Below are 18,319 nucleotides of genomic sequence, written 5' to 3' on the forward strand. Positions count from 1 at the left end.
TCTGTTATTGTGCTGATAATACAATGGCGCACATCTAAAAGTGATTTTTGTGACTTTTTGGATATATAGTTATTCACCGTATTTTGGTTACCATTGTGTAAGGAGCATACAATGATAGATCTGTGTGAAGCTCAGTGCAATTTTCTGCAAAAATAGTTTGGTGTCCCCTGTGGATGTAACGTTTCCTTTGCTACATATTTTGGTGAATATACACATGTGGGGTCTGTATGCTCTCCTCACATCTTGCTATTTTAGGAAAGCATATTAGGAAAGTAAATTTTGAATAATCATGCAATTTTTGCATTTTATTGCCATTTGCTGCAAAGTTGCATGAAGGTGGTAGTGTGTATGAATTTGAAAGTAATTCTTGTTTACATGTTGATTTCTGGAAAAATAATTGATTTTGACAGAATAGGAGCTTTTAACACAAAGTAAATCCCTATTTGTGCGTAAACCTCCACTTCTATGTGAGTTTTATGTAAAAACCTATGCCATCAAGGCATTTTCAATTTACTTTTTGTTTAATAATTTATGTTTGTCACAAAGTTACATGAGGGGGGTCAAATGTTAAAGAGGACCTGTCACCCAATTTATCGGCACTAGGAGTGCTCCTAGTGCTTGATCAAACACCGCAGTGTTAGAGTGATAACGTTACCGGAAACCTGTATAGAAACCTGTCTATCTGTCTAGTTATCTATCTCATATAATCTGACCATTTATATATCTCGCTTTTTTTCTCTATTTATTTTTCAATCAATCTTCTATTTCTCTTCTACTGTATTTATCTCTCATATCTATCTCCTGTATATATCATCTAATTTATAGTTCTGCATCTAAAAATCTCTATCATCTTTCATATTTATCTTCTATCATAATAATTCTAATTAATTAATCCTTTATTTATACAGTGCACACAGATTACACAGCGCTGCACAGAAAAGTCCATGTCCCCAATGGGGCTCACAATCTAATCAACCTACCACGCAAACACCGAGAGAACTTACAAAATCTTTGCAGATGTTGACCAGCGCTGCAAGGCTGTAGTGCTAACCACTGAGCCACTGTGCTGCCCATCAATCTCCCTATCATCTATCTCCTATAAAATTCTCCCATATTGCAGTTTGTTTTACCATACTAAAGGGAGTCTCTTACTGACTGTGACTGGTCATAAAATAGTTTTATTTTGGGGCCCCACTTTTAGTTTTGCCCAGGACCCCACTTTGTCTAGAACCGGCTATGTATATATTCTCCATGACACTCCCAGTCTGAGGGCACCCTCTTTAGGCTGTCAGGGGGCACCCTTCAAATACATTATATGCAGTGCTACTATGATTACACTTTGGCGCAGTTCTGCTTAGAAGCAGGAAATCCTTACATCATATATTACTATAGGATACGTACCTATGAGTAGGAATCCTGCCATTCCATTTACTACAGGGCATTGGTTTGATGATGATGAATTGACTGTGGGATTGATGTCAAAATTCTTTGTTTTTCCAACACGTTCCAACAATGACAATAGTTCCGTATGAAATGTCTGTGGGTCTGTGCCCTACATTGTCTCAGATCCTGAAAATCTACTCCAGAGAATCTGAACAATATTCACTTCAGGCAGACAAGGACACAAGACTGCACCGGCCTCTCTCAACGATGACACCAAATAACACATTTACTGGTAGAAATTAGATTTACAAATCTCAGTTAAATAAAAGTAAAGCTGTGGGTGATTTATGCAAATGTATCCAGTGTTTGTTGAATTGGGATAATCTGATGCTTTTTAATATACAAAATCGCAATAAGAACTCTTAGACTTGGGTTCCAGCTAGAGATGAAGGAATCATCCAAGATTCAATTAGCTAAAAGTTTGTCAAAGATTTGATTTAGGTCGGATTCGGATTGGTGCAAACTGTTGTTGCTTTAATTGTCCTTGAAAATGATATACAACTCTAATTCTCTAGAACACAGATTTTAAAGGGAACCTGTCTATGGTCGGACTGGGGTGCCTGTGAAATTAATTTTGGGGGCCCACCTACTACTACATAGAAATATTCTGGGATAAGGGAATTTCTAAGCACTAGCGGGGGCAGTAAAATAAAGGATAATCTAAGCCCTTTTCCCTACCTCTCTGCTGGTGCTCGGCTCTTGGTTTGTGTGCAGGGGCTGCAGGGGTGACGTTATCTCAGGGCATTAATGCTAGGAATAGTATAAGAGTTACCCCTGGTGTCCCGGGCTTTCTGCTGGTGGCTGGGCTGTGGTTAGGGATAGTATAAGAGTTACCCCTGGTTTCCTGGGCTTTCTGCTGGTGGCTGGGCTGTGGTTAGGGATAGTATAAGAGTTACCCATGGCTTACGGGGCCTTCTGCTGGTGGCTGGACTGTGGTTAGGGATAGTATAAGAGTTAACCCAACACAATACGTAGCGAAAAGATGACGGCACTCACCGGTTCCAAAAACGTGGAAAGCGTCCTTTATTGGTGAGGAGACATGCAGGGGGGTAAAAAGACAGAGAGTTACCCGTTGCCGGAGTCTGTCTTTTTACCCTCCTGCATGTCTCCTCACCAATAAAGGACGCTTTCCAAGTTTTTGGAACCGGTGAGTGCCGTCATCTTTTCGCTACGTATTGTGTTGGGATATCTTCTTACTCATACTTGATTGAACACCACCGGTCAGTCCTGCCGTGATCACCTCTGCCCCTGGAAAGTCCAGCTATGTGTTCGGCTGCCGGCAGTATCGTTGGGGCTGTGCCCGCCCGAGACATTTCTCTACTTAATATAGGGCCTTCTGCTGGTGGCTGAGCTGTGGTTAGGGATAGTATAAGAGTTACCCATGGCTTACAGGGCCTTCTGCTGGTGGCTGGACTGTGGTTAGGGATAGTATAAGAGTTACCCCTGGTTTCCAGGGCTTTCTGCTGCTGGCTGGGCTGTGGTTAGGGATTGTATAAGAGTTACCCCTGGTGTCCCGGGCTTCTGCTGCTGGCTGGGCTGTGGTTAGGGATGTAAGTGTTCGAACTGCACCAACCTTCCAATAAGGAAATGCTGAAAGCCTCGTAGTAAAATCTGGTTGCAGAATTTTCTGGCAGATGTGTTCAGCTCTGGGAAGCAGATCCCCCTCACTGCACCCCTAAAATTACCACAGTTACTTACAGTATAATGTCACCTGGATAAAACAATGTCCCACACTGTACTTCTAAAGAATCTACATAAGAAACCCCTCTGTTCCCCCCAGAATATTAATAATAATAACAATTACATTGTTACCCCCAAATGTATTACTATGGTAATACTGTACCATTAAAAAGTATGTGTGATTCCCCACCCCATTAATTACATAATATACAGTTCCCCTGTGAATCATTTTAATGAATTTATGTGCGTCCCTTTTAATTATTTTTATACATTTCCCCTACTAAAAAATGTGTTATACAACAATTTACTTATTATTTTATACAAAATGTACTAATACATTTTAAACCGTGTCCTAATTATAATTATACATATAATCCTCTCCAATTATAAATAAGCATAGAGCACCCCTTCAATTATACATTTTTACAACTTGCCTCCTAGTTATTCTTTTACACATGGTATCTGCACATTATTTATTATTCTATTATCACCGTATATACTCGAGTATAAGCCAAGACACCTAATTTTAACACAAAAATATGGAAAAATCTATTGACTTGAGTGTAAGCCGTGGAAAATGCATTGGTCACAGCCTCCCCAGTATATAGCCAGCCAGCACCTGTAGTATATAGCCGGCCAGCCCCTGTAGTATATAGCCTGCCAGCTCCCTGTAGTGTATAGCCTGCCAGCCCCCTGTAGTATATAGCCTGCCAGCCCCTGTAGTATACAGCCTACCAGCCCCCCTGTAGTATACAGCCTGCCAGCCCCCCTGTAATATACAGCCAGCCAGCCCCCCTGTAGTATACAGCCAGCCAGCCCCCCTGTAGTATACAGCCAGCCAACCCCCCTATAGTAAACAGCCTGCCAGCCCCCCTGTAGTATACAGCCTGCCAACCCTCCTGTAGTATACAGCCTACCAGCCCCCTTGAAGTATACAGCCAGCCAGCCCCATCTAGCATACAGCCTGCCAGCCCCCCTGTAGTATACAGCCAGCCCCCCTGAAGTATACAACATGCCAGCCCCCTGTAGTATACAGCCTGCCAGTCCCCTGAAGTAAACAGTCTGCCAGCCCCCCTGAAGTATACAGCCTGCCAGCCCCCTTGTAGTATACAGCCTGCCAGCCCCCCTGTAGTATACAGCCAGCCAGCCCCATCTAGTATACAGCCTGCCAGCCCCCCTGTAATATACAGCCATCCCCCCTAAAGTATACAGCCTGCCAGCCCCCTGTAATATACAGCCTGCCAGCCCCCTGTAGTATACAGCCAGCCAGCCCCATCTAGTATACAGCCTGCCAGCCCCCCTGTAATATACAGTCATCCCCCCTAAAGTATACAGCTTGCCAGCCCCCTGAAGTATATAGCCTGCCAGCCCCCCTCTAATATACAGCCTGCCAGCCCCCCTGTAGTATATAGCCTGCCAGCCCCCCTGTAGTGTACAGGCAGCCAGCCCCCTGTAGTATATAGCCTGCCAGCCCCCCTGTAGTGTACTGGCAGCCAGCCCCCTGTAGTATACAGCCTGCCAGCCCCCCTGAAATATACAGCCTGCCAGCCCCCCTGTAGTATATAGCCTGCCAGCCCCCCTGAAAAATTAAATGATGCCCCGGTCATTTAATGTTCCTCAGCCCCTGTCCCCCAAGAAAATTTGCCCCCGCCCCAAGCATCTTCCTACACTGTGAATTTAAAAAAAAACAACTTTCAGGCTCACCTGTCTTCTTCTTGCCTCCCTCCTCTTCTGGCTGCGCAGGATCGAGTCGCGGTGACGTCATCACACCGTGTCTCTGGCTCCCAGCATTGTAGTCAGCTGGTAGAAGCAGGAGACGCGGTTTAATGCCGTCACCATGTCTCTTGCTATTTGTAGTGAAGAACTGAACTTATAGCTCTGTTCTCCACTGCAGCACTCGCCTTTATCTGTGTCCGGAAGGGACGCAGATAGATATAAGAGAGGGGTGAGGACCCGGACAGTGGGACAAAAGTCCAGCTGATCTGGGGCACAAGCCAAAAGATCAGGGGCACAGGCCCCGGATCTTTTTGCCTAGCGACGCCCCTGGCTGCAGTTATAGTACTCGAGCGGCTGTTCCGACCGCATCAAGTACTATTGCAGCCACTGGCAGGGGCCTCCGATAAATCTGATCGGATGCCCCTGCCATAGTGCCAGGTATCGGGGCCCACCGATACCCCTAATTCAGCACTCATTACATTCTCATTACATTTGGCGGGTTATGAAGCCTGGTCCGGAGCCAACATTAACCCTGCTACCAGCTATACAGTTGTTGAAACCCGCTAGATGAAGCACTAATTTCACTAGCATTATATAGCAGAAATCCCACTGTGGCAAAATCCCACACTTCCGCAACTACGAACCCTGGAGAGCCAAGCCTTATGGAAAAACAAAGGCATACAAACAGCCTCTATTTGTTCCAGAAATAACAAAATAAATATGACTTAGACTGATCATTCTTCTAAAGAAATCTACAAGTAAGGAATGTGCAACATCCCCCACCAGGGCCTAGCCTTTCTTCGGTGGTTGTAGATGGCCCAGAATACCGGAGTGGCTGGCTAATGCAGTCTTGGACACTCTGTGGGGGCTTGGTATTGGGACCAGAGGATGGGCCTACAGCCTGGCAGGTCTCCAGCAGATGGTGTGTGCAAGAAAAGATGGAAGGAGAGCCTGTGAAGGTGAAGCAGCCTGATCCAGGGATCACACAGATGCACATTGTGCAAATCAACTTACAATTCTTTATTGGAACTTCAACAGCAGGCAATGGTCAGCAGCAGATTCAGCAGAGCTGGAAAGCTGGTAGGAGATAGCAGTTCCACAGGAAGGGTTGCTCACAGCCTGGTAGTAGCTTCAGGCTGGGCTGGTGAAGATGGAGCTGGATCTGTGGATTTGTACAGAATCAACAAATTGATGCGCTCATCTCTAGTCCCAGCTCTGTGTTACGCATATGTACTTACACAAGATTCTCGCTTGCTATTTATTTCCCGCACTACTATTTAGCGCAGCTTCTTTGGAGTAAAGCTCTGATCTGTGACTGTAGATGAATTACAGCGCCTCAAGGGAGTCTGAGACACATTCCCTGTCTTCCAGTACCTTACATAAACGTAATTGTCACCAGGGGTAAAGGTAATCCTGGTTCAGGAAAAGTTGAAATCTACTCCTGGGCGGTCCAGAGTACTACACTGGAATTACTAAGGATAAGTCCTCATTTGGGAGGGAATTTATCCCCACTTGACTACTCCGCCCTCTTTGCCGTTTGGGTGGGGAGGGAGCGGAGCTCTGGTGTAGGGCAGATCTTCTGTGCTGATTACGTCCCGACTCCTGACCTGTACAAGGTGTAATTTTGGGGACTTTACAACTTTTTGATCACTTAATTCAAATTCTTTTAACTTTTTTGGGGTTTTTTTTTCTATATTTTTAAGATGTCCTTAAATATAATAATGCAGAACATGTTTTGACAGCTAAAGGACCCTCAGAGAGGCTCCTGGCTTTCATAGCAACAGATCTCGGCCTCCCAATGTCGTCACAGTGAAGGTGCATGATGTTGGTGTCACAATCTCATCCAATATGGCATTGATCATGGGCTGCCATGGTCACGTTTCACAATTAACACCAGTAACTGGTGACAGCACTAGCCATGGGTGTATAAAGCCACTGCAGACACCCGCAGCTGGGCGCAGCCTATTAGCCCTCTCCATACATCCTTAATGTTGTTGCGTTGGACCATTACTATGCACCCTTACTCAGACATCTCTTCACTTACAATGAACTTCAAGGTAGTTTGCAGACACCCCCAGGTATGACCCTTTTTTGAGGATTTGGATACTGTTGAGCGTATCTATGGTCTATGCTAGGACAGTGCCTCTGTTGCTGACTAGTGTTAGATCTCGTGCTCCCCAGCTGTACTACCTGTTTGTCAGGTAGTTATGTATCCAGTTGACAATAGAGGGCTGTAGGTTGAGGTAGGTCATTTTGCCCCTCATCTGTGCTGGGTCTATTGTGTTAAAAGCGCCAGAGAAGTCAAAAAAGGTTATTCTAACAATATCGCCCTTATGTTCCAGGTGAGAGTAGGTCCTATGTAGAAGGTACAGCACCACGTCGTCCACACGCATTGTAGTGGGTGAAGTCTACCCTTCACAGCTTCCTTTATGTGAGACAGGAAAATTCTCTAAGAGCATTTATTATTATCATATTTTGGATGTGAGTGCAATAGGAGGAAAGTCCTTGGAGTTTGTCCTGGTTTTTGTCTTAATCCGCACTTGGGTGTTAACATACTAAATACTCAAAGTAGGCCTCATTTATGAAAACTGTCTGAGAGCAGAACTGTTGTAGTTGCTCAGGACAATCAGAGCTCAGCTTTAATTTTATAAACAGCTGTGGTAAAATAAAAGCTGAGCTCTGATTGGTCACCATGGGCAACTAGAACAGCGCTGCTCTCAGACACTTTTGATAAATCTCCTGTACATTAGTTAGTCATGCCTCCAGTCCATCACAGCTCCTCCCATCATCTTCTGTATACAGAGGTTCAGCAGTGACACCTGTATACCAACAATGACTGGTAGTGATGGACCAATGTCACTATAGGTTCTTTAGTATTTTTAAACAACCTGGGGCCTATTGTAAAATGAAAATTATGAACCCAAATATCCCCTTTAAGGTAACATAGGTGGGACTGTCTTTCCATCTATATGGATTAGACTCCATTGTGGTATAATAGTCTGAATTATAATAATCTAACCATACTGGTACACTGGTACACTGCCATGAAGGCTCAGGTGGAGCCGAAAAAATGTGTTTTCCTTGCGTGTTATACTTGATTTATGAAGTCTTGTTAAATAAAAGAAGAATATTTGTCTATTTATAAGCACCATTTGTCCACGAGCACGAGGCGCAGGTGACCGAGTGCCGAACCATCACAACTAAACTAAACATATTTAGGTACAGACCAAGACCTCATGCAGCTGTGTACTACCCATAGACTTCTATGCGGCCCTACTGTATGCCCCTTATCTTGTACAGGACATAACATGGTATCCTATACTATGAAGAAATGATCCCCCATGCTTATAGCCCTATACCGAGCACATACAGTGCCGCATGGACTGTCTATAGTGCTTAAAGTGCCTTTGTATAGTCCCCATATCCCTATAAGCTAGGGATAAGCTAATTCAAAACAGCAAATTATGACTTTTTAACCATTTCATGGACTTTGATAAGTAAATTGTGACTGATATAAATCCCAGTGCCAGTCCCCACACCGGACTCTCTATGGCAGTGTAGTGGGTGTGGAGATGGGACATAATATGTCCTGGTTTCTCGTGTAGAGGGAGGTTATATGAGCGAGACAAGGCTTGCCTACCCCGTCCCAGTGAATGCAGATGATAAAGCAGGCTACCCCTTTTGTGATCTCTTTGGTATTGATGAGCTTTTAAAGCTTTGTCCCGGGCTATCCGCCCATGCAAGTAGGCTGGCAGGAGGAGGGCGCAGTGTGAGGTGTAGTGCACAAAAACAAAAGTGGGTGTCACATAAAAATGACAAGTTTGTGTTTCTCTTCTCTGAAAGCCAAGACCAGACAATGTTGATGCTGCAGGGCTGAGCGCTGTGTACGACAGGGAAAGGGGCGTCCATGTTATCCCTGCACCTGCCTTTAACTTGCCAAAGTCTCATGGCTGCAGCCGTACGATTGTTGTGCCTGGCAGTGGGAGGATTCGGGGTTACAAAATTAACAATAATGAATAGATTATTCTGAGGTGAATATGAAGCTTATACTGAGTAAACAGTACAATATATATATATACAGGCAGTCCCCGGGTTACGTACAAGATAGGGTCTGTAGGTTTGTTCTTAAGTTGAATTTGTATGTAAGTTGGAACTGTATATTTTATAATTGTAACCCCCAGACAAATTTTTTTTGGTCTGTGTGACAATTGGATTTTTAAAATGTTGGATTGTCATAAGAACCAGGATTAATAATAAAGCTTCATTACCGACGCCTGTGATAACTGTTACAGCCGTTTATTGTAGCCTGGGACTAAATAAAAGTAAATTACCAATTACCGGAGGTCCGTTTGTAACTCGTCTGTAAGTCGGGTGTTCTTAAGTAGGGGACCGACTGTATATATATATATATATATTATCATAGTATCATAGTTTATACGGTTGAAAAAAGACACTTGTCCATCAAGTTCAACCAAGGAGGGGATTTGGATGAGGAAGAGATTTATGGATAACAATTCTATATAACATAGCCATCAATGTTATTGATAAGGATTTGACCAGACTTGTATGTAGGATAAGAGTCCATTTTTGTTTTTAAGCCTTAAAGGGGTTTTCTAGGATAGGTTTTAAGGATATTTGTACAAAAGCTCATATGAGCAGGGCCCTCACTCCTATTGTCCTATAGGACAGTCTGTACACTGTAATGTAATATTATATTTGTATATGATTTGTAAAGCGCTACAGAGTTTGATGGAGCTATATAGATAAAGATTATTATTATGGTTAGAGCTCTGGGAGTCCGCTGCTTGGAATGTACTCTTTTAATGGGGTTTTACCAAGTTTTCAAGTTATAACAATCTGATTGATGAAAGTCAAACTGCTGAGGATCCCACCTATATGAATGGGAAGCCAGCAATCTGGAGAATGGGGGTCCCGTTCTCACTTATGGAATGAACACAGCGCTCAGGTTTCTCTAGCACTCACATACACAGTGAATGGGAATGCCAGAGATATTGTAACACTTCCATACTATTGGATGGTGCACCAGGACACATGTCTGATCTGTCATTCCAGCCATTACTGAGAACAGGATGCCCCGTCTCCAAATTTCTGGGGGTTTGTTTTCGTGATAATGGGGGTCCCAACAGTCAAACTCTCCTATCCTGCGGACACGGCATAACCTTAAATCCTGGTACAATCCCTTTATGTGAAAAAGAGCTCAGCTGCAGTTCTCAGGGCCGTCATTACCTGGTCTTGGACTCCATGCTCTGTCCCTTGATTCTGGTGTTGGTGGCCATAAATGTGTAAAAGAGCAGGTACTAGCTCTGAGACCAGACCAAGTGAACACAGAAGACAGTAAATGTAATTGAGCCCTGACAACCAGGGGTCTTTACAAGCTTTTATACTATTTGGAAGATGAAACCTGTCTCAATGATGAATGACTGTAGTGTGGATGGTTGAGTTTACAAGAAGCACATCCCATTGATGAACCCTAATCTTTCTCATTTTCCCTCTAGTGGTGAAAAGTTTCATTGCAGGCAGTATTTTCTGCAGTCTATAGTCACAGGCTAAGTTCACACTACTGATCAAACCTCTGTTACTTACCTCCGTTGAAAAAACTGAAGAATGGAGGTAGAGAACTGATGCAGATATCTGTTATCCATGCATTTTTTTCAAAGGAAAAGTTCTGCAGCCTCCGTCATACTTTCCATCAAAACGCATGGATTAGAGATACCTGGCTAAACGGAACATAACGGATGACATTGAAGTCAATGGGATTTTTAAGTGATGCGTTGAACTTCCGGTCTTTACATTTTTTTTCTTCGGAGGTTTGGACGGTAGTGTGAACTAAGCCTTAGCTACACACTTTCTGACCAAATAGAGCACAAAATTTCTATGAGCTACATCAGGCTTCATTCACACCCAAAGCACTATAATCACAAAATCATAATTTTTTAAGCCCATGTCTGATTGACAAAATTAAAGGGAGAATATCCAAAATAAGAAAAACATGTCTGTTTTGTGCCAGAGGATGCATTACAGCCAAAGGTTGCATTCCGTCGCAATTTTGGGATGTAGGTTCTTCTGGTCCAGTATTTATGGGGAACCAGGCTTAGTAGGATCACCCCAGTTATGTAGCTTTTGAAGAGCAAGACAATGGGGCACACTTACTAAAAACACTAAATGCAGTTTGCCTGTGTTGTGTGCAGAGGGCACCAGATTCGGGATTTCTGGCGCACGTTCTGCATGAGTGCACCAACATTTTTTTGGTGCACCTTTAACATAGGGGGGGACATGTATTATTGTATCTGTGCCCAAAAAATGCAGTGATTTTACATTTTTTTGGGCACATAATTGTTGCGGATCATTTACAATCAGTTTGCGCCGGAAAGAACAGATGTTTCCGAACTGTAAATAGAGTCTGCAGATCCTCTCTGCAGTGTATGTAATGTTTGTATTAGTGTCTGCAGTGTATGCAGTCAGGCCCGGCGTCAGCACCTGGCTGACCTGGGCAAGTGCCGGGGACCCACAGCTCCAAAGGGGCCCACCACGACGATGTGGCACCGTATTACGGGGCCCAGGTTCGCCGCTGATTTCAGGCCGCATAGGAGGTGGGCGGAGACGTAGTGGGATCGGCCCGGGAGCAAAGTATGATTCGGCATCCCACTCCGGCCCATCCCTTTACCTCCCCTGGCTGCTGCTGCTGAAGGACCGTAGCAGCCCCGCCCTGCCCTACCCACCTCACATGTTGCTGCCCAGCCCTCCGCTCCCCAGCACACCCATCCCTCCTGGGCCGCCCTGCATTCCCCGGCACGCCTGCTTCACCTGCGGCCCGGACCGAGCGCCTTCCGGCCGAGCGGCTCGCGTCTGGCCTGCGCGACGAATGTCCAGCCCGGCCTGCGCGACGAATGTCCAGCCCAGCCGCCCTCTCCTATGTGGTCCACTTCACCTGCCACCCTGTCCTGACCGAGTGACATCCAGCTGGGGTGAGTATGATTGTACATATGTAAATGCATGTATATGTGTGTGTATGTATGCTGTATATACTGGATGTGTGTGTATATATGCTGTATATCTGTGTTTATGTATTCTGTATATACTGGATGTGTGTGTATGTAATGTATGCTGTGTATAGTGTATCTGTGCGTATGTGTTGTATATATGTTGTATATCTGCGTATGTATTGTATATACTGGATGCGTGTGTATATATGCTGCATATCTGTGCGTATGTGCTGTATATACTGGATGTGTGTGTATATATGCTGTATATCTGTGTGTATGATGTATATACTGGATGGGTGTGTATATATGTTGTGTATGGTGTATATATGCTGTATATCTGTGTGTATGTGTTGTATATATTGGATACTAGTGTATATATGTTGTATATCTGTGTGTATGATGTATATACTGGATGTGTGTGGACATATGCTGTATATCTGTGCATCTGTGTTGTATATACTGGATGTGTGTGTATATATGCTATATATCTGTGTGTACGTGTTGTATATACTGGATGTTTGTGTATATATGCTGTATATCTGTGCGTATGTGCTGTATGTGTGTGTATATATACTGTATATCTGTGCGTATGTGCTGTATGTACTGGAAGTGTGTGTATATATGCTGTATATCTGTGCGTATGTGTTTTGGTATTTTAAATGTCTGTTTTTTTAATGTCGCTACACAAGTTCACTGTTAAGGGGCCCACTGAGGCTCTATCGCCCAGGGGCCCACTGAAACCTGGAGCCGGGCCCTATATGCAGTGTCTGTATTATCTGTACTAGTGTCTGCAGTGTTTGGCTGAGCTCTGCTGCTGGGGATGAGTTGCTCTGCACAGGGGCTCAGTGCTTACTTCTCAGTTAACGTCACCTTCGTGCTGGAGTGTTTTTGCGCCCGTTTTTGCTCCTGAATGAAAAGTTGCAAGTGATTAATATTATTAGGCGCAGCAAAACATCTGGATTGGTAAGATAGATGAGGGAAAGCTGGTTATTTTTGCTGCATGACTAGTTTGGCATTTAGTCACAAAAATGGCGCAAAAACTGTGTGCCAGTTTGAAAAGGCGTAAAAACAACAGAAAAAACGAGTGATACATGTGGCCCATTGTTACAAATAGCTGTGTGATAGATACATTGTAACAAACTATCAGGACAGGAGAGACATTAGTGATGCTCATATAAACTAGAGAGGATGGTCTAGAACTGACACATTTGGGGGAGGGGGGGGCATTTAGAATTTTTGGTGCTAGGTGTTTTATGCCCAATTTTAGCCTTGTTATGTACTGTAGTTTCATATTGTGATGCACAGCCTTAATATATTTGACGCATCCTATAGGCTCATTCACACTGGCATTATTTTTCACATACATTACTTAGCCATAGTTTTCAATGAGTGTTTTTACATTTCATTTTTCTTCTAATTATCCATTGTCTGGGAAAAAACCTTTCCTATTTTCTTTACGGATGAGGATGACGGAAGACAATATGGGAGAGATTTATCATCATGTGTCTGGGGTAAAACTTTTAGTTTCCCATGGAAACCAATCAGAGCTGAATTTTAATTCTATAAAAAGCTGTTGGAAAATGAAAGCTGAGCTCTAATTGGTTGCCATAGGGAACTAGAACAGTTTTGCTCTAAGTGACTTATGATAAACCTCCCCCTATAAGTGTATGAGGGTCATTTATCTTAGTCTGATGCACCTTTTTTGGTTGTATTTTATTGACTTTTTAGCACTTTGGGGTATTTATTTCGCACAATATGTAGCGCCTTTTTCCAGCAGTTCGGCAGAAATTTGTTTTTCCAGTTCCAGATGTTTGCACCTTATTTAACATTAATTTGCACAACAACATGGCAGCCCTGACCATGTATAGGAAAGGCAATGGTATGATTTGCGCAACAAAATTGTGCCTCTTCTCATCAGGAAGAACAGTGACATCCAGCAGTGACAGCATCCAGCATGCTCTTGTGACGGCTGAGACCACCGATAATCTCTGATGTCTTGCATTAATGGGGTCCTGGATTCAAACCTGACCAAGGAATCATCTGCAGATCTTCTACTGCAAATGAATAACGTCACGTTGGTAGTAGAAATTGATGCTACAGATAGCTCAATGTCATTCCCAACATCTGGCAGGGGGTGGCGCTATTCATTTCAGCTCATAAAGAGGCTCATCCCATTACCAAATGCTGTTAATTACTAAGAAAACAACCCTGGGGGTCTCCGAATTATAACTAAACGGTCATCGTTCTTTCATGTATGGTTTCCTGAAGTGCCTGAAATGACTCCCACAATTCATTTACAGGGGAAAACATGGTATTCATTTATTTCTTAAATGTAATGGCTAGCTATTAGCTGTGCGTCGTGTCGTGTAAAGGCTCTAATGGATGACACCACATATACCCACATTCAGCAGAGACACATTTACAGGGGGACATTTATCAGGGCTTCTACGTCATAAAAGTAAAGAACCACCAGGCATTGAGATTATTATCCGCATCATGCCAGCTCCATGTAAAGTTGGGTGGCAGCCCGCGGTGCAAGCGCGTTCCTACCCTGCACCGGCAGTAGCATGAAAGTTTTGTGCCCATGTAGGACCCGGCGTAGAAATATACGCTGAGCCACTGCCCCACTGGATGCCAGAAGGCCAGTACCCCAGACCCAGACAGCCACGGTACCAGGACTACTCCAAGAGTAAGCAGGCTTAGTGTTAGGACCTGGTTCAGGCTCCTGTTTTTTACTGTTGACTGGTGACTTGCCATTCATAGGAAGGTCCCCATTGCGTCGAAATCACTGGCTTTAGTGGTGACCTCTACTTGCAAAACCCATCACTCACTGACCTCTGCAGTGATCTACCATATGTATAGAGGTCACATTTAAGGCCAGTGATTGGCTACAGTCACCATGGTGACCATAGTTTCCTCCAGGTTCTCCGGTTTCCTCCCACACTCCAAAAACATACTGGTGGGTTGATTAGATTGTGAGCCCTGTTGAGGACAGAGACTGATTTGGCAACCTCTGTGCAGCGCTGCATAATCTGTGTGCGCTATATAAATAAAGGAATTATTATTATTGTTATTATCATAGGCTGGCGCGTATGGTATTTGCCCCGCTCCCAGGCACTCTCCGGATCTTACAGGAGGTTATGGCCTCCTGATAAATCCGGGTGGGCAGCCTGGTGTAGAATAGTGCGATAGCCTGCGTCTGTACAGCCACATACTATAGGCAACGCACCATCCCACTGCACGACCCGGCACTGCCCCCTCCATTCCCAACTGGCATAGATGGAAAGAAGTCACAATTCCTGGCCTCCGTGCCAGGAATTGTGCCTAAATCACAGCTTGTACTTCTGTTTTCAGGCATACAAGCTGTGATAAATGTGCCCCCATATATTCACGTCAAAACTTCCCTTTCAGATGTTCTGTTTGCTGATCCCAAAAGTCTCATAAAGGTCAATGGACCACAAGACACAGCTCCATCCTGTACTCCATTGACTACAGGAAGGCCAAAACCCAGAAGTTTCCATTCTATGATCTAACTTGCAATCCCACGTTTGTGGCAAAAAATTGTTAGAAAATAGCATTAATACTAGGTCCCGAAATGTCATAAAATATAATAAGGTACATTTCTGAATTACTGATTTATTAAACAAAAATAAACAAATCTCTTGGCCGGACCTGTCCAGATATGTGTCACACAAGATGAGCAACTTTTCGGAGTAACATAACTTTACCATATTCTATCAATATATCTTGTGTCTCTGTGCAGCCACCTAGAGGTTGTGTTGTGAATGGCAGGCGGTCCAGGGTTTGATTGAAATTACAGTCATTTAAAGGTTTTTCCATCCTCATCCGCATGGATAGGGGATAACTTTCTGGGCGGTGAGTGTAAGAACGCTGCAGTTGCCATGGATTATGAGAATGGAAGTCTGCTGTACCCCAAATGAATGAAAGGGCAGATATGTGCTGCTCCATGCACTGTCTATGGCACTGATAGAAGTAGCTGAATACTGCACCCAGCTATCTCTGTAAGTTAAAGGGTGCTGGTAAATCGCTCTAAGGCAGTTTTCCAACTTCATGATATTGATGGCCTATCCATAGCTTAGGTCAGTAATACTAGATTGTTGGGGTCTGGCATAAACAGCAAATATGGCCAACAGAAATCTACCATTAGGCTTGATGAACCATGGACACTTACTCATAGATCCAGGCACCCTGACCCTGGTAATCTTGTATTTGTTATCCATGGACTTAAATTTTAAAAGTATGCTAATGAGGCAGAAGGGTTTTGGTGGCATTACAGAGCCCCTCCATGTTGTAACTTTACCTGCTGTTATAGTATCCCAACCCCATCCCTCACTCAGTACTTGCAGTGGAAGGGGGTATGTGCCTTTGAAGCTACAGCTTGGAGTGGCTCTGGTAACAACCTCCATAGCACTTTGGGTTAATTAGCATAATTGTAAAAAGTAAATTTTAGAAGGAAGGAGGCCATGGATGATGTCCCTGGTTTATCATGCTTGAATTTGATAGTAGATTTCCCTAAATGAGATGATTAATTATGAGATGAATGCCTTTATGCATTCTTAGAAGGTCTCAGCTTCTTTCCAGAGGTTCACCACTAGTACACAAGAGCTGAACTGCAGTAACATAACTTAGCCACAATACAGAGATTGGAGCTGTAAATCCATTTCCATTCTCTGTAATAATGCTGGCACTGCAGATCCCAAATGTCCCATAGGTCCTAAATATTATGAAGCTGGAACCCATTTAATAGAATTCAAGCTATACTAAGGGCTTGTACATTAGTTTTGCTAGTAAAAATATTGGAAACCCTAATGAAAAGTGTACAGACCCAAATTAATTATTGACTATTTAAGATCATCATATGATACTGGATTACAGGATAGAATTACACACGAGGTTGTTATATTATACATGAGACAGCTGTAGTGTATGAAGGCTTAGGATATATACCTGAGATATGGTTAATGTATATAATATTGCATAATGAGGAGGTTATATGATAAGAGCTGCATAATATGTATACAAGATACATTGGGGAGTGAAAGGGTACAGGGTAAAGAGTATACACTATGAATATAATGTATATCACTTATAAAATAATGTGATGGATAACTGATTATAGATGATAAGCATGTCCTAATAAAAATAATAGACTCTGGCATTTTCTTGTTTGTGTCAATTCTCGTTGTTTCTCGTTGTCTCATGTACATTTTTCTTTTGGAGAGCTGGGTGATGGTCAGCAAGGCAACTCCTGCCACTTTCACATGGATTATTACCCACCTTTCCTTGATTCCAGAATAGTAACATTTTACATTTATGGAGTGTTTCTTAGAAAGCTAGATAGCACTCTTTGTGTGCTGGAATGGCTACCAAATCGGTTGTTACCCATCTTTCCCAGAAACATATTACGAAAGGGGGCTTTCCTAAAGATATGTGATAGATAGATAGATAGATAGATAGATAGATAGATAGATAGATAGATAGATATGAGAGAGATAGTGATAAATATGAGAGATAGAAAGAGATAGACACATAGATAGATAGATAGATAGATAGATAGATAGATAGATAGATAGATAGATATGAGATGGATAGATAGATAGATAGATATAGACATGAGAGAGAGAGAGAGATGAGAAATAGAAAGAGATAGATAGATAGATAGATAGATAGAGATATGAGAGATAGAGAGATAGATAGATAGATAGATATAGATATGAGAGAGAGATGAGAAATAGAAAGAGATAGATAGATAGATAGATAGATATATGATATATATATGATATATATATATATATATATATATATATATATATATATATATGAGAGATCGAGATAGATAGATAGATAGATAGATAGATAGATAGGAGATAGATAGATAGATAGATAGATAGATAGATAGATAGATAGATAGATAGATAGATCTTGTCTACCACCACCCTATGCTGGTTCACATCCGTTCCATCCCCTAGTGTGAATTGCAACAATGGCATCTCCCCTCTTTGACGAAGGGTTAATTTAATTAAAAACCCTATGGACCAGTTAATCATAGATCTATATTTCTGCATATTATTCTCCTATGACCATGCACCAGGGCATATAATATAGTATAAAACTAAATTAATCTCTCATGTCTTCACGTTTGTATGTAATATAATACTATATCCATATTCACAACAATTCCTGCAATACATGTTCTATATGGACCATGACATATAATATAGTAATATTATAGAAGCAACATCTCCCATTTACTCCTGCAGCGCATGTCTGCACCATTGCTTGCAATATCATATATACTAGATCCATCTTTGCAATCATTCTTGCAGCACATCTACTGTATGCACCATGCATGTAATATAATATGATATACAAATGTTGTAATAATATGATATAATCTGACTAGTTCCATCTCCCATTGATTACTGCAGCACATGTATACACAATGCATGTAATGT

Source organism: Engystomops pustulosus, chromosome 2 (assembly GCF_040894005.1).
Source record: "Engystomops pustulosus chromosome 2, aEngPut4.maternal, whole genome shotgun sequence".
Classification (NCBI taxonomy): domain Eukaryota; kingdom Metazoa; phylum Chordata; class Amphibia; order Anura; family Leptodactylidae; genus Engystomops; species Engystomops pustulosus.